Source organism: Pleurodeles waltl, chromosome 2_1 (genome assembly GCF_031143425.1).
Source record: "Pleurodeles waltl isolate 20211129_DDA chromosome 2_1, aPleWal1.hap1.20221129, whole genome shotgun sequence".
NCBI lineage: Eukaryota > Metazoa > Chordata > Amphibia > Caudata > Salamandridae > Pleurodeles > Pleurodeles waltl.
The window spans coordinates 644282922-644305201 of NC_090438.1; positions in this window are offsets into that span (position 1 = coordinate 644282922).

The window sequence follows — 22280 nt, forward strand, 5'->3', positions numbered from 1 at the left end:
ACCTTCCCTTTTACTACATGTACGTCACCCCTAAGATGGGACCTAAGTAGCCCCCTGGGCAGGGTGCAGTGAATTTAAAAGGTAGACCATGTACAGGTGTGTTTTACATGTCCTGATAGTGAAATACTGTCAAGTTTGTTTTTCAGCATTGAAAGGCCTATCTCTCCCATAGGTTAACATGGAGGCTGTCTTTAAATATCTTTTAAGTGCAGCTTCTCAATGGGAGAGATATGGATTTTGGTTTCTCTGTACTCACAATTTAAAATACATCTGGTGGTAGACTTTTTAGATTGTTTGTTGAAAATGCCACAAAGTGGACATTTTCTTGCTTAACCATTTTTTGTCTCAGCCTGCCTTTGGAATCCACATCTGGGTCAGACTGACAGTTGGGCTGTTTGTGAATTCCCTCTGGACGGTGACACAAAGGGAGCTGAGGAGTGTCCTGCATATCCTGATGAGTCTCCTGGGCTAGCGTGGGGAGGGAGGAGCTGACACTTATACCTCAAAGAGCTGTGCCTGTCCTTCCACAGTGCAGACTCCAACCCACTTGAGTATGTCTGGGGCCAGACCTGGGCAAGGCAGGATCTTGTGAACACCAGAGACTTTCCTTTGAAGTTTGCCTCCTTCAAAGGCAGAAAGAAGTATAAGTAGTGGACCCAAAACCGCAGACTTTAGTTTAATTCCGGATCAAGATGAACCTCTACCAAGGCAGAGAGCTTGATGCTTGAGGAGGACCTGCCATTCTGCCTGCTGCTTTGCTCTGCTGGCCTGCTGCTTCTGCCTAAGAGGGAGAGGTGCAGCTTGTGAAGTGTCTCTAAGGGCTTGGACTGAGCTTACCTCCTGCTTAGAAGTCTCAGGGTCAGCCAAGACTTCACCTACTAGCCTCTGGGTTCACTTGCTGTGGATCCTAACTCGCCAAGTGTGCCTACTCCAGTCTCTGTGCTCCAGGGAGGGAAAGCTGGTTGAAAAACAAGAAAAAACAGTTACACTGACTCCAGATGATGCCAGGACTGATGCTGCTGTCTGACTCCGTGACACCACCTGTAACAAAGCAGTGGCGTGCGACGACCCTGCCTGACATCACAGGCCTGACGCCACCACAGCCCTGCTGACATCCCATGGCTTTGTGAGTCCCAAGTGCTGGGTCACCCAACTTCACCGTGGCACCTGGAACCCCGTGAGGTCCTCCCACCGCGTGTTGACCCATGAGACATCGACCCCGCTGGAGCATATGGAACAGATACTGCGCACTGACACTGCATCACCTTCCCTGCTCTGCAGTGAGGAACTGATGCCGTATTGGATCCAGCAACGCCTCACCTCCCCAACCCCCTGCACCGGCTGGTTTCTTCGTTACCAAAGGTACTGTACCTTGGGGTCCATGTGACTCCATGACGGTGCCATTGGCATCTGACTGTTGATAACAACTCAGTCACAATGCCATGATAACACTAAATTGAAGCGTTTGTGTTTCTAAGCACAATATTGAAGTTTAAAGTTTGAAAATTCATAACTTTTGCTTGTGTATGTTGGATTTTTGTCTTTCTGATCTTGTTTTGCTCAGATAAATATTGGCAATTTTCTAAACTGATGTTGAATGTTTTTCTGGTGTTTTCACTGTGTTGCTGTATGTGTTGGTACAAATACTTTACACATGACCTCTGGAATAAACCTGACTGCTTGTGCCAAGCTACCAACGGAACGAGCAGAGGTTATCCTAGGCATGTATCTCCCTCACCCTGACTAGAGTGAGGGTCCATGCTTGGACAGAGTATAAACTGACTGCCAACCAGAGAACCCATTTCTAACAGTGGACTTTAATGGCTTTGCATCTGTTTTCCACATCATGTAGATGGTTGATGAGGCCAGATGTGCACTTCTAGTGGAGATGGTGCCGGTCAGGCAGGTACAGTGAGTGACCTCCCCAGGCTGTTTCAAGCCTCACCCCCCGAAGTGGTCAAGGGGGCACAAGCAGACCACAGGGGCACAAATCATTCCCTTCCTTAGTTATGCCCTAGCTCCTAGGGTCAGGTCATATTGCGGCTGCAATCAGGGTGAGCTCCAGGTCTAGACAAAGGAGGACAGCTCCCACCACTTTCTACAGTCCGGAAGTGAGGGGCACAAGCAGGCTGGTAATCATCAAATTAAGTAAAACTGATTGCAGTCTCAAGTGTCCTATACTCACTCAGTGGGGGTCAGTAGCTCTCTCAGGTCATGATGTTAGGGAGCAGGTCCTCACCGCCCAGGCCATCAACAGAGTCTCGCTACAACAGCATTGTTTGGGAGGTTGGTCATCCCCGAGACTCCCCAATCACTCCCTCTCACACTTGAAACACAAGGAAGGGCTCAGGGTTGCCTCACCTCCACTGGCCTCTGAAGGGCAATGCAGGCTTCCTGTTGTATACATGACGGGTGCAGGTGGGCAACCAGTAAGCATGCACAGTCAAGAGATTCAGTCGGGCTCTACTGTGCTGACCAGTGTTGTAAAACGCAGCGCATCACATGTAGGGCTTCAGCAGCAATCAGCCTCAGCCCAGTGACCTGGCCTGCTCCAGTCCCAACCGCAGTCCAGGGCTTACCCTTGATTGTCTCTCCAGTGCTTCTGCAGTTGCTGCACAAGGGGGGGCCACACCTCCGACTTCAATCTCTGTGTCGGGCTGCACTGCTGCAGCCCAAAATCTCCGGCAAGCCGCAACAGAGGACTCCAGCAGCACATAGCTCCGTACATGCCCCTGCAGTCGCAGGCCATCAGTGGCACACAAAGACAAGCACACATCAGCACCTCCTCTTTGTTTCTCGGCAGGTGGGGGGTCCACAGCTTCAGTGTTGCTCAATCACTGTACCTCAGCCCTCTGGTGCTTAAGCTCCAGGAACACTGCTTTCTGCAGGGAGTGTGCAGCCTACTGCAGGTGTGGTCCACTCCTGTAAGTCTCTTGTCCTCACCTCTCCCAGCTGCTTGGGCGCCGTGGCAGATTTGTCACCCCAGTGCCCACTGCACCGCAGGAAGTTGGCGGGTGCAGATGTTGATATTCATGTCGGACAAATGCTGATTTTCAGTCCCCAGTCAGAGGAGCCTAACAGAGTTGTGGCCATCTTGCGGCCGGGCTCTCTAACGCCCCCCATCTTTTTTTATTTTTTGGCCACCATCCGTCTAGCGGAGACCATGTTTCTGCCAGAGTCATTACGAGGTTGCACACTGCCAACATAATTGCCACCATCGGACCACCAAAGAATACCAGGCAGAAACGAACAGTATGAAAGGAGACAAATAGTATAAAAGGATACACTCATTTCCAGGAAGCCATATCCATCTGGAGCCACCATGGAACCACTACTAGACGTCATCCCATTGCTCCTGCTCTCCGAAAGACAATGGAATAATCACCGTTGAGGAAGACAACCATAAGTACACACTATCAACTTTTACATATGTAAGATGTATTAATCACAACTGTTACATAGCATACCATAGGGAGGGGGTGCAAGGGCCATACTCACATGTAACAGTACAGTGACATACATACACATACAGCAACAAACACACCCACACATACACAGCATGCACAGAGTAGACAGCACACACACCACACGTCAAGGACACACGCTTATGCAAGGCAACACCACACAGGGCCAGTCCCACCAATTCACATATAACAAACAAACTTGTAACAACAACACCATAATCACACAAATATGTACACATGTCAAACACTCACAGCCGACACTGGCCAGGAACTCCACACACATACAACAGAATATACAACCATTTGTGATGAAACATACACAATTACATTGTCATACAACCTATTAATCAACATACAAATCAAACACAGTACACCGACTGTATTATGCCATGCACAATGCACGCCAACTTAAACAGGGCGAACACACAAAGCCACACAGCACTACAACAAACACATATCAACACTAACACAACACAACACCACAACCACAACAAATCAGCTACGTACACATACCCATCAAACAAAACAAACACAATCCCTGGGGGACAAGGCACTGCAAACAACCTCACAAACTGCTCAGACAATACTGAAACCATCAAGCAGCACATACACACAAATACTGTCACACAACCAATGTCAATTATGAACAACTCAAACCCAAGAGAGGAAAGGCTTGATGAAGATGGAAGGTTAAACCAACTGGTTGAGTTAACCTTTATGTGAAAAACATTATTTAGAAACAATGTCCAAGGTCATAGGCCAGTCCATAGCTGCTTCAAACAGCACCAAAGGCAAAACATGGTGCCCCACTTGACTCCTAACTGCCATCTAACCTCTACAGGCAGGGGCATCAAGGGGGCAGGCAGGCACCTAAGGAGTCCTTGGGGTGGTAGGGAGGGAGGTTTGGGCTAATGCTTGGGAGGGGGGTTTAAGCTTTGGCTTGTGAAGGGGGTTTCAGGCTTTTGCTTGGGAGGGGTGGACTTCTTCTTGGCAGGGGAGGGGCATGGATGCTGGCAGGGGGGTAAGGGAGGGCTTGGAGGTGGAAGGGATGGACTTGGGGAGGGAAAAATACCTTTTAGGGGTGTCACAGAGGAGGAGCAGTAGGGAAAATGTTAAACTGGAAAAGGAAAGTTTTCGTGAACACATGGGGACAGTCATCTAAAGGGTGTTTGGGTGTGGAGGGTGAGAGAGTGGTTGTATGATATGTCAGTGTGGATATTTTGTGTGGGTGTTTGAGGGAAGTGTGATTGTGGGTGGTGGGTGTCTGTGGGCATTTATGTTTCTTAGGCTGAGGGGGTGGAGGTGCTGAGGGATGCTGTGGTGGGTGGGTGGCTGTCTGTTGGGGTGGTGACTGCAGGTATGGTGGACATGCTGCATGTAGGCGTGTCAGTGGTTATGGTGTGTGGGGTGTAGTGACTGGTGTGGATGGCTGAGGGGCTGCTGGGGTGATGTCTGCAGGTAGTATAGGTGTGGTGGCTGGATCACTGAATGTTGGTGTGATGTTTGCAGGTGTTCCAGGTGTTGGGTCTGTGATGCTGGGAATGGTAGGGGTATCAAGGCAGGTTGTGACTGTTGCTGTGTCTGCAGGCGGATGTTGTCTGTGGCATGCCAGTGATGTGTCTTGTGGTGCTTATGTTTGTCTGCACTACCCTTGTATGCTGAGGTGGATGCATGCCTGTCTGTATGTGTTCTTTGGCTGGGTCAGGGAAGGGGGATTTGGACTGGGAAGAGGAAGTTGGAGGTAAGGAGGATGGTAGACAAAGGATGACTGGCTGCCGTCAGTGTGGAGGTCAGATCCTGAAATGATCTCTGTAGGCCTGCCAGTGCTGTGAATGCCCTCCAGGAAAGCATTGCTGTGTTGTATTTGAGTTGCCAGTCCCTGGATGGCATTCATCACTACTCACATGTGTATGTGTACTACCATACCAGACCCACAGAGATTGAACTCAGGAGGTCAATAGCCTCCTCACTGAGGGCAGCAGGGCTAAAAGGGGCTGGGGCAGAAGTGCCTGCAGCAAAGGAGATGCCCACCCTCTTGGAAGGGCAGGCACGGGCAACTGGGTGGGGAGCTACAGGGAGGACAGTGATAGAATGGGTAGTGGTGGACAGAGATGGTACTGAGGTGATCCCCCATGGTTCTGCTATCATTAGGGAGTGTCCTCTGGAGGAGGATTCTGAAGAAGATGTATTGGATCCGGTCTCCCCCTCGGCACTCCCCTCGCCCTCTAGGTCACTGAGTTCCTCACTGTTGTTTTTTTTACTGACTGGAGGTCCCATGGTCAGAAGCTTCCCCACTCAGCTGTGCCCCTTCTCCTTCGCAGGCCAGTGCTGATGCTGAAAAAGAGAAAGTTAGGTATGATCATCATATTCACAAAATAACACTTCCCTCATACAGTACACATAAGTCACATTGGCCCTCATTATGACATTGGAGGTAAGTCCCGCTTACCGCCATGCTGACTACCGTCAACATACTGCCGCTGCGACAGTCTCCCGCTACCCATATTATGAGACACACATAACAACCCGTCACTATACAGACACACATACAAGTCCGCCAGCCCAAAGATCAGTGATAAACTGTCGGTATCCAAACCCACACCATTACACCAACAGAACTACGCCCACATGATTATGACCCACGAATCACCACAGCACACATTCAACTATGGTAAACCATTGGCGGTACATTCAGCTGCGCTCAAAATACACACAAACTAACAAAACAACACTACATTGGACAATTCAAACTACACACACCTGACACACATACACACACCATATACACACATCCACACCACTATAAAACACACACATACATTACCCACAACCCTTTACGACTCAAAAAAATTGACAACTGAGAGAGACACAAAGAGCACCCACAGAACCAGAGCCACATAACACCATCACCCATACACCATCCACGCACCTTTCAGCACACCCCCAACACGTCACCCCACACACCCTCACACATACCACACACACTACACCCACGGCACCACAAAGACACCCCAGGTTCTCAGAGGAGGAGCTAAGAGTCATGGTGGAGGAAATCATCCGGGTAGAGCCACAGCTATTCAGATCACAGGTGCAGCGGACATCCATTGCTAGGAAGATGGAGCTATGGCGGGGAATCGTGGACAGGGTCAACACCATGGGACAGCACCCAAGAACAAGGATGACATCAGGAAGAGGTGGAACGACCTAAGGGGAAGGTGAGTTCAGTTGTTACAAGACACCAGATAGCTGTACAGAGGACTGGCGGTGGACCCCCACCTCCTTCCCCACAACTACCAACATGGAAGGAGCAAGTCTTGGCAATACTGCATCCTGAGGGCCTCGCAGGAGTAGCAGGAGGACTGAACTCTGGTAAGTCAATCTCTATTACTATCACCCTCCCCACCTGCATGCCATCACATACCCCCACCCCTACCTTCACCCCCATCACTCCACCACCTCAAATACACCTCACCATCACAACCCACCCATCCCAATACCAAGCCCTGCATGCACCTTCAATGCATGGACATCACTCACAGCCCTGGATGGACACCCATCACTAAAGCATGCACATTAGAGAGAATCACCTAGCCACAAAATCACTACTCACACAAGGCAAAGCTGACAGGGCAATCACAACCATACAGGGCAACACACCCATGCACAAGATGTCACATGCAGAAACAATAACACTGCATTTACATCCCCACAGGTCCCCCACACAACGTCACTGAGGAGAAGGTGCCAGCAACATCCAGTCCCCCCACAGAAGAGGACCACAGTGATGACAGCACCTCTGGTTGCCTGGATCTGGATGACCAACCTGGCCTATCAGGGATCTCTGGACAATTGGTTACCCAGGCACAGTCCCATACCACCACAGAGCCTCCCCCCTCAGGAAACACCACCACAGCATCCACCCAGCGGGCCCATACCGCAGTGTGTCCACCACTACAAGGACCCCAGGCAACCCCACAAACACAAGATGAACAGGGACCTGGGGTCAGTGGGCACATGGTTCAGGGGACAGAGGCACAGGATAACAGGGAAACTGGGAGGACTGCTGTGCGACAGGGGGAGGACAGGTCGAGGGAACCGACTCTCCAGGAGGCACTCACCAACATCCTGGGACCATATCACCATTCCCAGGAGATGATGGGCCAGATACTGGACAAGTTGCAGGAGACCCAGCGGCCGCAGGAGGGATAGTACCTGGGGATCAGGGAGGACCTAACAAAAATATACACCATCTTGGTCACCATTGCAGGGGTGCTGGCAGACATGGGCAAGACAATGAGGGAGGCAGTGGCACCACAACGGGCGCCTGACAGTAGCCAAACTGAGGAGCAACCTTCCACTTCCGCCGGCGCTAGTGGACAGGAGGCCCCGCCACAGGACCAAAAGGCAACCAGCACTCCACCCCCTGCAGAAGGAGAACCACCCAGAAAATGGTCCCTGTGATCCAGGCAGAAGACAGAGAACATTGGCAAGACCCCGCCAGGAAATAAGACTCTCCTGATTGTCACCCTTGTGTCCCACACTGTCAACCTGTCCACCTTGAACTGCCATTACTCCCCTTCCTAAGCCCCATTGGACAATGCACCTGTCATTCCAAGGGACTGGACTCTACCCTGAACTTCCTTCCACCTGCAGCCCAGCCCCTTGCACCACCCCCTTTACTTATGAGTACCTAAATAAACACCCTTGGAACAAATACCAATCTGGAGTCTGTCAAATGATTCAAATATGTATTAGTACAACATTATCAAAGCATTGCAAATCAAAAGTACAGTGAAATATACTTTAGGATGACCTCTGGTGGGCAGCAGTACACATAGCAGGAGCCAGAATGGGGCACACAGATCTGAAAATGGAGATGCCAAAGGTTACAGTCAGTGGCCATAGACATAGGGAAACAGGCTGCCTTGTACAATGTCCAACGGATAACTGAAATGTTAAGTGAAGTTACAGTGTCTTACCTGTGTGTCACTGGAAGTACTGCAGAATATTATTGGTTCTGTAGTCAACATCTTCTTCCTCTGTCTCCTCTTCCTCACTGTCCACAGGCTCCACCGCTGCCACAAGACCATCTCCTCAACCTCCTGCAGAAAAAGCACCTGGTGTTTCAAGGCCAGGTTGTGCAACATGTAACATGTAACGATGATCTGGCACACCTTCCTGGGTGATTAGTACAGGGATCCACTTGTCAGATGGAGGCACCGGAACCTGGCCTTTAGAATGCTGAATGTTACTTCTATAATCTTCCTTGTACGCCCATGTGCCTCATTGTAACGTTCCTCTGCCCTTGTCCTGGCATTCCTTGGGGTCAGTAGCCATGAGAGGTTGGGGTAACCAGAGTCACCTAAAAACGTTGAGGGACAAATTTTAGACACACACTAACCCTTAGGGACAACCCCATACCCAGACACCTACTCATACTGTGGTGGGACCTTTGGCTCGCCAATTAGCCACACCCGGTGCCTCTGGAGTTGTCCCATCACATATGGGATGCTGCTATTCCTCAAGATATAGGCGTCATGCACAGAGCCAGGAAATTTGGCATTCACATGGGAGATGTACTAGTCCGTCAAACACACCATCTGCACATTCATTGAGTGATAGCTTTTTCTATTCCTGTAAACTTGTTCAGTTCTCCGGGGGGGGGGACAAATACCACATGTGTACCATCAATAGCACCAATGTTGTTGGTGATATGTCCCAGGGCATAAAAGTCAGCTTTCACTGTGGCCAAATCCTCCGCCTGGGGGAACCCGATGTAGCTGTGCATGTTTTTCAGCAGGGCAGGCAACACCCTTGTCAACACGTTAGAGAACATTGGCTGAGACATCCCTGATGCCATGCCACTGTTGTTTGGAAGGAAGCACTTGCCAGGAAATAGAGCACTGGCAGGACCTGCACTAGAGGGGGGATACCTATAGGTTGGCGGATAGCAGACATCAGGTCTGGCTCCAATTGGGCACACAGTTCTTGGATTGTGGCACGATCAAGTCTGTAGGTAATGATAATGTGTTTGTCCTCCATTGCCCCTAGGTCCACCAGGGGTCTGTACACCGGAGGATACCACCATCTCATAATCTGCCTCAGTGGTTGAAGCCTATGGAAGAGAACGGTGAGCAGAGGGTCATATTCACACTTATATTGCACTAATGATGAATTGTTGACTTTACAGAAACAGTATGTGAACTCGAGAGTCCGTTGATGTGCCAATGTCTGCTGTGACGCAGTTAGGTGCCATGCCCTGTGCCCCCCTGAAATGGCAGCTGCCTGACCTGTGAGGAGGGACAAGTGGAAATTAGGTAATTGCGCTGGCATTGTGCGCCGTTGCGGTAGGTGGTCGATGACTGCAGTGCATATTCGCATTGGTTATCATTGGGCCCTATGGGTTCCAGGAGCCAATGGCAATGTACACCGGTGAAGGTACGCACCGCCGTGGACGTCACCATATGAATGGACATTAACCTTTTCATTTTTTCAAAAGAAAAAAAGTTTGTTGTTGGTTTTTATGTGATCTTATGACTTATGGATATGATGAGTCATATACTTCTTTTTTAATATATAGAAATGTATCATCATTAAAGATGTTAATGACCAAGAGAATGTTGACACCCATATGGAGACACCCCTTCCTATTTGCGAGTCGCATTCACAATTTGCGAGTCGGTAAGACTCGCAAATTGTGAATGAGCATCGCGATGAGCATTTTGCATGGCGCAAACTGCGATTTTTGCAGTTTGTACCATGCAAAATGCTTCCTACATCTGGCCCCACGTGTCCAGATTGGCACTCTTAATTTCTATGCACTAAAAACATTTAGGTAGTCATTACAACCCTGGCGGACGGTGTTAAAGCGGCGGTAAGACCGCCAACAGGCCGGTGGTAAAAATGTTGCAATTACGACCGTGGCGGAAACCGCCAACAAAGACAGCCACTTTAACACTCCGACCGCCACGGCTGTACAAACAAACAGCGCGGGTGTCACTGACAACAGACAGGCGGGAGACAATGTACCGCCCACACTATTATGACAGGCCAATTCGCCACCTTTTCTGGGGCGGATTCACAGCAGGTAAAAACACAGCGGACACAGGAATTTCGAAGGGAAAACACTCACCTCTACACACCCCACGAGGAAGGAGGACACCATGGACCCGGAACTCTAAATTCTACCTGAGATAGTCTTCCTGCTCCTCTACCAGGAGCACGAACGCTGGCGGCTAAGACCACGGTGAGTACTGCACCTACGACACAGGGGAGGGGGGAGGGAAAAAACAGGGACATACACCCCCACCCCCACCCTCACCTACTACAACACACACACTAATGCATATTTCTACATCACAGTTACACCCCCAACCCCCCTGGAAGAATGCAAAGACAATAGAAAATGAGTGTAACCATTGTAATATATTCAAATCAAGTAGGCAAAAATGTATATATATATACACCATTCACAAAATATATACCAAGCATAGTAGTCCAGGTAGTGCTCCAATTAAGTCTGTGGAACACTGGGCCCACACAAGATCCCCGACCATGACGGAGAGAACACTTGAGTGCACGACGCCAAATACACGAGGGGGCCACATGCCCACTGTTCAATCCTGGGGAGTGCAAAGTCACAGTCTCTCAAGTCTATACAGTGGGTGGGTTGCCCACTGTTCAATCCTGGGGAGTGCAAAGCCACAGTCTCTCAAGTCTCTACAGTGGGTGGGTTGCCCACTGCTTTATCCTGTGGAGTGCAAAGTCACAGTCTCTCAAGTCTCTACATTGAGTGGTTTGCCCACTGTTCACTCCTGGGGAGTGCAAAGCCACAGTCTCTCAAGTCTCTACAGTGGGTGGGTTACCCACTGTGCAATCCTGGGGAGTGCAAAGCCACAGTCTCTCAAGTCTCTACAGCGGGTGGGTTGCCCACTGTTCAATCCTGGGGAGTGCAAAGCCACAGTCTCTCAAGTGGATAACAGTCTCCACTGGTTCTGGAGGGAGCCTTGTGCACAGAGTGCTTCATCCTGCTAAGGACAGATGTAGTGGATGGATCTCTCCACTGGTTCTGGAGGGGGCATGGTGCCCAGAGTGCTTCATCCTGCTAAGGACAGATGTAGTGGATGGATCTCTCCACTGGTTCTGGAGGGGGCATGGTGCCCAGAGTGCTTCATCCAGCTAAGGACAGAGGTAGTGGATGGATCTCTCCACTAGTTCTGGAGGGGGCCTTGTGCCCAGAGTGCTTCATCCTGCTAAGGACAGAGGTAGTGGATGTATCTCTCCACTGGTTCTGGAGGGGGCATGGTGCCCAGAGTGCTTCATCCTGCTAAGGACAGAGGTAGTGGATAGATCTCTACACTGGTTCTGGAGCGGGCATGGTGCCCAGAGTGCTTCATTCTGCCTGTGATGGACTCAGTAGCGTCAGTGCCCTTGGCGCTCATGGACCAGTGGTGATTGAGGAGGCGGTGCCCTGTTCAGCCGTGCTTGAGACGGTGGTGCCCTGTTCAGCGGTGCTTGAGGCGGCGGTGCCCTGTTCAGCCGTACTTGAGGTGGCAGTGCCCTGTTCAGCGGTGCTTGAGACGGTGGTGCGGTATTCAGCGGTGCTTGAGATGGTGGTGCCCTGTTCAGCGGTGCTTGAGGTGGCGGTGCCCGGTTCAGCCGTACTTGAGGTGGCAGTGCCCTGTTCAGCGGTGCTTGAGACGGTGGTGCCCTGTTAAGTGGTGCTTGAGACAGCGGTGCCCTGTTCAGCGGTGCTTGAGACGGCGGTCTCCATTGCAGGGACTCAGCTGCTGGCGGTCCTTCATGGTCCAGCGGGTCTTGTGCTGGCAGTCCTTCATGGCCCAGCGGGGCTTGTGCTGGCGGTCCTTCATGGCCCAGCGGGGCTTGTGCTGGCGGTGGCCTCCTGGGCAGCTGGGCTGGTGCTGGCGGTGGCCTCCTGGGCAGCGGGGATGATGGCGGTGGCCTCCTGGGCAGCGGGGATGATGGCGGTGGCCTCCTGGGCAGCTGGGATGATGGCGGTCTTCTCCGCCAGGCTGCTCTTCCCAGACTTTCCGGGATTGTTGTGGCCCTTCCCCACCTTGGAAGTTGTCACAGCTGACTCCACACTCCCACCAGGACCCCTGGGAGCGGCTTTGGTGGCTGGAGTCCTCCCCCTCTCCCGCCGGGCAGTGGCCAAATTCTGATGCTTCACAGGTGGGGGACTGTCTGTGCTGTGGCTCCGTGCCACACTGGCTGCCCTGGTGGCCGGTGCACTCCAGATTCCGGTGACTACAGGCACCACTGGTCCCGGGGATGTTGTGGCTGAGGTGCTAGTTCGGGACCTATGAGACGGACAGGGTGGAGGAGGTGTGGGAAAGAGGTCAAGGTTGGACAGGAAACGTTTTTTTGACACACTGGGACGGGTAGCTGGAGGGGGTTTGGGAGTGGAGGAAGAGGTTGTGGTTGTAGGAGGCGTTCGTTTGGTGACTTTGGGTGAAGGTGCATGCGCTGGAGGCTGTCGTGAGGTGGATGGCTGTTGGGTGGGTGTGTGCCTGTGTTTTTGTATCTTCGAAGGGGGTGTCACAGACACACTGGGAGAGGACAGAGGGGACGTGTGAATGGTAGTGGGGGTGGTGACTGCACGTGAGCGGGGTGTGGTGGTGGATGTGCTGGAGAGGGACGTAGTGGCTGTAGAGGTAGTGCATGCAGGTGTGAGTGTAGACGAGACAGGGAGGGAGGAGGGAGACGAGGAGGCGGGGGACACAGTGGAGGCAGTGGATGTTGGTGTGTCTGCATGTGTGTGATGCTTGCGTGAGTGCCTGTGGGATGTGTGGTGCTTATATTTGCCTGAGCTTCCCTTGAGTGTTGAGGTGTGTGCATGCTGGTCTAGAGGTGTGCTTGGGAAAGGCTGAGGTACAGGGGATTGGGTCGGGGTGGAGGAAGTTGGAGGGCGGAGGCTAGACACAGAGACAATCGCTGCCATCAGTGCTGAGGCCAGAGTCTGAAAAGCTTGCTGAAGGGTCTCCTGACCAGAATGAATGACCTCCAGGAATGCATTTGTTTGTTGCAACTGCCTTTCTACACCCTGGATGGCATTCAAAATGGTAGACTGCCCAACAGTGAGGGACCTGAGGAGGTCAACGGCCTCCTCACTGAGGGCAGCAGGGGTGACTGGGGCAGGGCCTGAGGGGCCTGGGGCGAAGGTGATGGACACCCTCCCGGGTGAGCAGGCACGGGGCGAAGGCTGAGGGGCTGCTGGGAGGGCGGTGCTGGAAGGGGGGGTGGCGGCTGTACCTATAGATGGGGGGGCAGAGATGTTGCTGCCACCACAAGAGAGCTCCCATCAGAGGACGAGTCCGTGTCACTGGTCTCAGCTCCTGTCCCCGCCGTGGAGCTCTCCTCGCACTCCGTCCCACTGGTGAACTCCGAGTCCGTAGTGTGGCCCTCCATGGCCATGTAGGATGCAGATCCCTCGTGCTCGGGTGCCACTGCTCCTCCGCCTGATGATGCTAATGCAAACAAGAACAGGGAGACCACAAAAAGGGGGGGGGAACGAAAGAAGAAAAACATGTTGAGTGCAGGAATTACCGCTACCGTTGGAGGACACGACAGACACAGAAGCCCCCTGCACTACGCCGCGCTCTTGGGCTCCACTGTTCAATTCCTGGGAAATGGCCTACAAGGCTATGGATGACATCTGCACACATAGATGACACAGGGGTATGACTAGGTGTACTTGGCACTCTACAGAGGTGGGGTGGGGTGCCACATGGAGAGACCTTGTCTACGGAACTCGCCCTGGCCTAGGGAAACCCACAGCCCACCTACCCCACCCAGACCCCTCCACTGTGCGCAATGTCAGCAGAATGCGAGTGTACTCACCCCCTGGTGTCTGCTGTGATGCCCTCAAGCGCCCATCCAACTCCGGGTACACCACCGCCAGGATCCTGAACATCAGGGGGTCATGGTACGACGGGCATCCCTCCCACGTTGGGAGGCCATCCCCAACTGAGCCTCCGCGGTCTTCTTGCTCCAGCGGCGAATGTCCTCCCATCTTTGACGGCAGTGGGTCCTCCGTCTGTGGTAGACCGCCAGGGTCCGGACGTCCTTGGCGATGGCACGCCAAATATCTTTTTTCTGGTGGGCGCTGACCTACATGATTTGTACAGGGGGAAGAGAAAGTAATTACCAACTGCACCGTCAAAGTGATTGGCCCCCATCCCTACCCTTGCCATGTGGCACATGCACTCACCGTTGTTTCATGCACGCAGTACTCTCCCCCCTTCCTTCTTACATCCACCCCACTCCACACAGGCATAGCCCATACAGCATGCTTCCAGTGTACTTACCTGTTTGTCTGGAGGACCGTAGAGTAGCGTGTACTGGGAGAGGACCGCTCCCCGAGTTTCTCCAACTCCTCCTATGTGAAGGCAGGGGCCCTTTCCCCAGACACTCGAGCCATTGTCTCTTCCAGACGAGGTCACAGCAGCACTTGCAGTGTAGGTCCTCTCCTGTCGAAGATCAGGTATCGAGTGATTGAACAGATAGAAAATGGCGGTCACATCCGCGGCGGTGCGTACCGTCACCGCCGGCGTACATCGTCATTGGCTCCTGGGACCCATAGGGTCCAATGTTAACCAATGCAGCATTGTGCCGCGGTCTTCGACCGCCTACTGCGACGGTGTACAACGCCAGAACATTTACCTCACATCCCATTGTCCCACTTTACAGGTCAGGCAGACGCCATTTCAGGGGCCCACATGGCTTCATTTTTAAGTGCGTCACACATACCTAGGCCTAGACTCAACACACATACAGGCCACTTTTTATGTATGAATGGTGTTCTGTGTAAGCTATGGGTACGTACCTCTGAGTTGTTTGACTCTGTGCTCGCTGTTGTCCTTCATAGGCACCGTCCGCTGGGACATGTGAGGAGATGGTGGCATCCTCCGGTGTACCGACCGTTGGTGGACCTGTCGACAATGGAGTAAAGACACGTGATCATCACATACAGGCTTGACCATGCCACAATCCAGGAACTCTGTACCCAGCTGGAGCCAGACCTGATGTCAGCTATCCGCCATCCCACAGGAATCCCCCCTCAAGTGCAGGGGCTGTCAGTGCTCCATTTCCTTGCAAGTGGGTCATTTCAAACAACAGTGACCATAGCATCAGGGATGTCCCAGCCTATGTTTTCCAACGTGTTGTCTGCCCTGCTGAAACACATGCGGAGCTACATCGTTTTTCCTCAAGTTGAGGATTTGCCTACAGTGAAAGGAGATTTCTATGCCCTGGGACATCTCCCCAACATCATAGGTGCCATTGATGGGACACATGTGGCTTTGGTCCCCCCCCACAGGAGTGAACAGGTGTACAGAAACCGGAAGAGTTATCATTCGAAGAATTTACAGATGGCATGTTTGGCTGACCAGTACATCTCCCATGTGAATGCCATGTTCCCTGGCTCAGTGCATGACGCTTACATCCTGCGGAATAGCAGCATCCCTTATGTGATGGGTCAACTCCAGAGGCACCGTGTGTGGCTATTAGGTGAGGACATGGAAACTAGTCAGTGGGAATGGTTGTCTGGGTCTGGGGATATCCCTCCAGGTTAGTGCGTGTCTAACAGTTGTCCCTCGCCATTTGCAGGTGACTCTGGTTACCCCAACCTGTCATGGCTACTGACCCCAGTGAGGAATCCAAGGACAAGGGCAGAGGAACACTACAATGAGGCACATGGGCGAACTAGGAGGGTGATCGAACGCACCTTCGGCCTCCTGAAGGCGAGGTTCAGGTGCCTCCATATGACAGGTGGATCCCTATTCTACTCACCAAAGAAGGTGTGCCAGATCATTGTGGCCTGCTGTATGCTTCACAACTTGGCTTTGCGACGACAGGTGCCCTTTCTGCAGGAGGATGGTCCAGATGGCGGTGTTGTTGCAGCTGTGGAGTCTGTGGACAGTGAAGACGAGGAAGCAGAGGAAGAAGACATGGACAACAGGGACTCAGTGATCCAGCAATATTTCCAGAGAGACACAGGTAAGAATACAAACCTGCCTACTACATGTACTTTAACACTACTACCTCTCTACTGTCCCACTGTGTGACATCTGCTTTGATTCCTCATGGACTATAGCTGTGTGACATAGGTATGTTGACATAACTAATGAAAGAGATTTTTGCCACAGTTATTGCTAATACAGTATTCCGAAATCACAGACAGACTCCAGATTGTTTTGTGCTTTAAGGGTGTTTATTTTAGTGCTCAATATTGGAGGGGGTAGCAAAATGGTGAGAGGTGATGGCGGAGGAATGTCCATGGCAGAGTCCAGTCTATTAGTCTCACATGTGCATTGCCCATATGGGAATAGGAAGTGGAGTTGGGGCAGTTTAAGTATGGACAGGGTGACAAAGTGGGACAGTAGGATGACAATCAGGGTGGTCTAATTTCTTGGCGGGGTCTTGGCATCGTTCTCTGTCTTGTTCCTGGATCTCAGGGTCCGTTCGTGAGGTGGTTCTCCCTCTGCAGGAGGTGGGGTGCTGGTGGGGTGGTCCTGTGGCGGTACCTCCTGTCCACTAGCGCCGGCGGAGGTGGTGGGCAGTTCATCATCCAGGCTAGTGTCAAGGGCCCCTTGTAGTGCCACAGTGTCCCTCCTGGTATTGAGTACTTCCTTTAGCACCCCTACGATGGTGCCCAGGGTGGAATTGATGGTTCTGAGTTCCTCCCTGACGCCCATATACTGTTCCTCCTGCAGGCGCTGGGTCTCCTGAAACTTGGCCAGTACCGTTGCCATCGTCTCCTGGGAGTGGTGGTAGGCTCCCATGATGGAGGAGAGGGCCTTGTGGAGAGTGGGTTCCCTATGCCTGTCCGCCCCCTGTCGCACAGCAGCCCTCCCAGTTCCCCTGTGTTCCTGGGCCTCCATCCCCTGGACCGTGTGCCCACTACCACTGCCCCCAGGTCCCTGGTGTTGTTGGGGTGGTGTGTTAGCCTGGGTTCCCTGTAGTGGTGGACACACTGCTGATTGATGTGTCCTGGGGACGGAGGTATGGGCCCGCTGGGTGGGTGCTGTGCTGGTGTTTTCAGAGGGGGGAAGCTCTGTAGTGGCCTGTGACTGTGCGTTGGGAAACGACTGTCCTGAGGTCCCCGATGGGCCGGACTGGTCATCTAGATCCAGTTGGACAGAAGTGCTGTCATCACTGTGGGCCTCTTCTGTTGGTGGTGTGGACATGTGTAGACCCTCCTGTCCGGTGACGTTGGGTAGGTGTCCTGCAGGGGTATAAAGGCATGATTATTGCATCTGTGTGTGTCAAGGTGTGCAATGGGTGGGTGACCGTGTACCCCAGTGCTTGCATTCCTGTGTGGGACCTTGTGTGATGGTGGTTTAGGGGGGTGTATGAGTATGTGCAGTGGGCATGCTTTAGTGATGCGTGTCCATGCTTTGTTTTTGCATGCAGGGCCTGGTGTTGGGATGTGTGGTTTGTGATAGTGGGACATTTGTGAGGAGTAGGAGTGATGGGGGTGAGGGCGAGGGTGGGGGTAGGTAATAGCATGCAGGTGGGTGGGGGATGAAGTAGTTAAAGGTTTGACTTACCAGAGTCCATTCCTCCACCTACTCCTGCGAGGCCCTCAGGAGGCAGAATCGCCAAGACCTGCTCCTCCCATGTTGTTAGTTGTGGGGGAGGAGGTGGGGTCCGCAGCCAGTCCGCTGAACCGCCAGGTGGTGTCTGGAGACCACGGAACGCACCTTCCCCCGTAGGTCGTTCCACCTCTTCCTGATGTCCTCCCGATTTCTTGGGTGTTGTCCCACTGCATTGACCCTGTCCACTATTCTTCGCCATAGCTCCATCTTCCTTGCAACTGAGGTGTGCTGCACCTGTGATCCGAATAGCTGTGGCTCTACCCGGATGATTTCCTCCACCATGACCATGAGCTCCTCCTCCGAAAACCTGGGGTGTCTTTGCCATGCCATGGGGTGGTGTAGGTGATGTGTGGGGTGGTGTGTGTGGTGATAAGTGTGCTGATATGTAGTGGGGTGTTGTGTGAGGTGCGTGGAAGTTATGTGGGTGATGGTGTTGTGTGCCTGTGGATGCTAGTGTTGTTGATGGTGGTGTCTCTCTCTGACTTCGTTCGTGATTTGCTGTCGTAAGGGTTTGTGGGTGATGTGGGTGTGTGTTTTATAGTGTATTGAGTGTGTGGGAGTGGTGTGTGTATGTGTATCAGGTGTGTGTATTTGGAATTGTCCAATGTGGCTGTGTTTTGTATGTCTGTGTGTATTTTGAGCACGGCGTTGTGTACCGCCAATGGAATACCGCGGTTGAAATACCGCCGCGTGGATTCGTGTGTCGTGATAGTGTGGGCATATTTCTGTTGGCGTGACGGTGGAGGTTTTGTTTTCGCCAGTTTATCACTGACCTTTGGTGTGGCGGACTTGTGTGGGTGTCTGAATTTTGGTAGATTCCGAACTGAGGGTCATAATAGCTGTGGCGGAATTCCGCGGCCGTGGTCTTCTGCACGGCGGTAAGCGTCTTTTATCGCCAATGTTGTAATGACTGCCTTATTCTTTAAAAAATTATATCTCTGGTTTCCTTTTTTGGATTTTTGCAATTTTAAAGATAAAAATATAATCTCTTTTATAAATTGGTGTTGGATTGTCATTGTGTTTTGAGTTTTACTTATTTACTGTTTTGATATTATTAAATGCTTTATGCACCTATCTCCTAAATTAAGCCTAACTACTTGTTGTCAAGCTACCAAGGGTTGAGCTGACTGGACCTATTGGGGTTTTGTGGCCCATTGCTAAGTGTAGGTACTTACCTGCCCTTAATAGTAATCAACTTTCCAACACCCCAGCTTCCCAACCTGCCCAACCTTCTTCCCCAAATCATTAACTCCAAAAGACACAAGTAGCACAATTGCACACTGGATAAACATAAACATACAAGATAACACAAACAAACACACAAACAACCTGCACACACTATTGACATTACATGCACAAGCACCACAAGCACAACATCTACAAGCACTACCACCACACCCACAAGCACCACAACCACACCAACCACCACATCACACTCATCAAAATCAACACACTCACACAAAAGCACACCTATCATAAAACAACACCAACCAAAAGCAAATGCCAAAGGCACACACTCACCATAATATCACACACCAGGCAAAAACACACATCCAAACATACAGATAAAACACCAAACTCACATGCAACTGCCAAACACAAAGACACAAGCACATCTCCCACTCCTGCTCCCTCTCCCTCAATAAGCTATTCCTCCACCACCCCTCCTACCCTTCCTACCCCTTCTGAATTCTTCTCTCACCTTGCCTTGACCACTACTAAACCTAAACCCACACCTCCCAAGAAAAGGCTTTGAGGTGCTTGCTCTGTGCCCGCCAGATACCCCTTCTTGAGGAGGTTACCCTTGTACTACGTATAGGAAACAATTAACGGGCAAGGCATCCACAAGCTTTTGTGTTGGACAACCTTGTCTTGATAATTTATTTATTTTCATTACAAAATAATTTGGATGTGAGAATTATCTAATTTATGAATAAAAACGTATAATTTTACAAAGTTTGTTCTACTATTATTACTCACGTACAATTAATTGATTATTAAAAATGTTAATGTGAAATATATATCCTTACTCACATTTACAACAGTAAGTACAAATATTCTGACTTATTTGTAAAGTCCAAACATTAGAAAAATTTGAAATTGTAATGGACATTACAATTTTGATGCAAGCATTCATCATGATAATGGATACTTACACTTACACCAAAAAATACAATTCATATATTTATTTACAAGTATTAGCATGTGTGTGTTTCTTTTACTTATTACTTAATAAGCGGAACAAACACATATGCATTACACCTTAAACAAATGTAACTTAAATGTAATAAAAGGGAGTTCATGCACAAGGCAAGGAGCTAGATAACATACATAGAATTGATGTTATGTTTTAAGTTCTTAACTAACATTGACTTTACATTTATTTTTTAAAATGTTTTAACTTTTCCAGTGAAATTACTGATGTATGTTAAATGTAAAATATTAAAAAATATGTGTAATGCATATGTTCACAATTTGTTATTTTATGATAAATAAATGAGCACACCTGTATAAACAAATTATGTATTTTGATTTGTGTTAAACGTTGGGTAATTGTCCACTATCATCTGGGAGCTTAGACCAAATTTGAATAAAAAAGGTTTACTCAGGTGTGTTTCTATTATTTTTAACATTATACACATATGCATTACACATTTGAAAAAAAAATGACTTGCAAGACATTGTTGAAAATGCATGAGTCCAGAGCAAATGTAAATAGACAATCCAAAATGAAATAAAGTGGAGACAATGGGGTTGATTTGCTTCATGGTCAAGTAGCAGCAAAGGAAGGATTTGTATGAGTGGGGTCATGCTGGAAAAGGAAGTGGAAAAAAGATAAAAGGTATGTTTCTACCTTATATCCCTTTGAAACCCCAACTCAGGTGTGGAGATTTATCTGCTACAGTTAAATCAATGGAAAGGCCCATCATGATTGGCCTGGTGGAAATTCCACTTTTATCTATAACGCCATTGACACAGGAGGTCAATTTTGGTGGAGACAGCAGGACCTGGACAGACTATCGTCCGTAGACCTGCCTGCATCTATATTGAGTGGGCAGACCGCCTAATAGGCAGATTGATAACCCGACTGGAAAATGACGACGGGACCAGATTCGCAAAGATCTAAATCAGTCCCTAAAGCACCTATTAAAAAAGTAGTGAATGGCTTCATGGTCATTTTGATTATTCAATAGTAGCTGAGTATTTGTAGCGTTTTAACTTCTTTATTTAACCCCTTGGCTGCCAGGCCTTTTCCTCCTAGGTGCTTGGCTATTTGGGGCAGTTCGCGCTTAGGTCCTCATAGCTTTTTGTCCACATAAGCTACCCATGCCAAATTTGTGTCCTTTTTTTTCAACATCCTAGGGATTCTAGAAATACCCAGAGTTTGTGGATTCTCTTGAAGGAGACCAAGACATTAGCCAAAATACAACAAAAATTCATTTTTTTTCACAAAAATGGAAAAAGGGCTGCAGAGGAAGCTTTGTGTTTTTTTTCCTGAAAATGGCATCAACAGAGGGTTTGTGATGCTAAAATCACCAGCTTTCCAGCTTTCAGGGGCAGGCAGACTTTAATCAGAAAACCACATTTTTCAACACAATTTTGACATTTTACTGGGACATACCCCATTTTTACTATTTTTTGTGATTTTAGCCTCCTTACAGTTAGGGACAGAAATGGGTATGCAACCAATGCTGGATTGCGAAAAGCTAAACATTCCTGAACAGTAGACAAAATTCTAATTTCAGCAAGGGGTTATTTGTGTAGATCCTACAAGGTTTTCCTACAGAAAATAACAGCTGAAATAAAAAATTATTGAAATTAAGATCACAAAACAGCCATTTTCTTCACATTTTACTCTGTTAATTTTTACTGTGATATCAGATTTTTTAAAACAATATACAGTTACGTATGCTGGACTCTTGTGGTTGTGGGGGTATATAGGGCTTGTAGGTTCATCAAGAACCCTAGGTACCCAGAGCCAATAAATGAGCAGCACCTTGCCATGGGTTTTCATGCTATACCGGGTATACAGCAATTCATTTGCTAAAATATAAAGAGTGATAGTTAGGTATCAAAGAAACCTTTGTATTTCCAAAATGGGAAAAAGATAAGGTGCTGAGAATCAGTGGTTATTTGCACATCTCTGAATTTCGGGGTGCCCATACTAGCATGCGAATTACAGGGCATTTCTCCAATA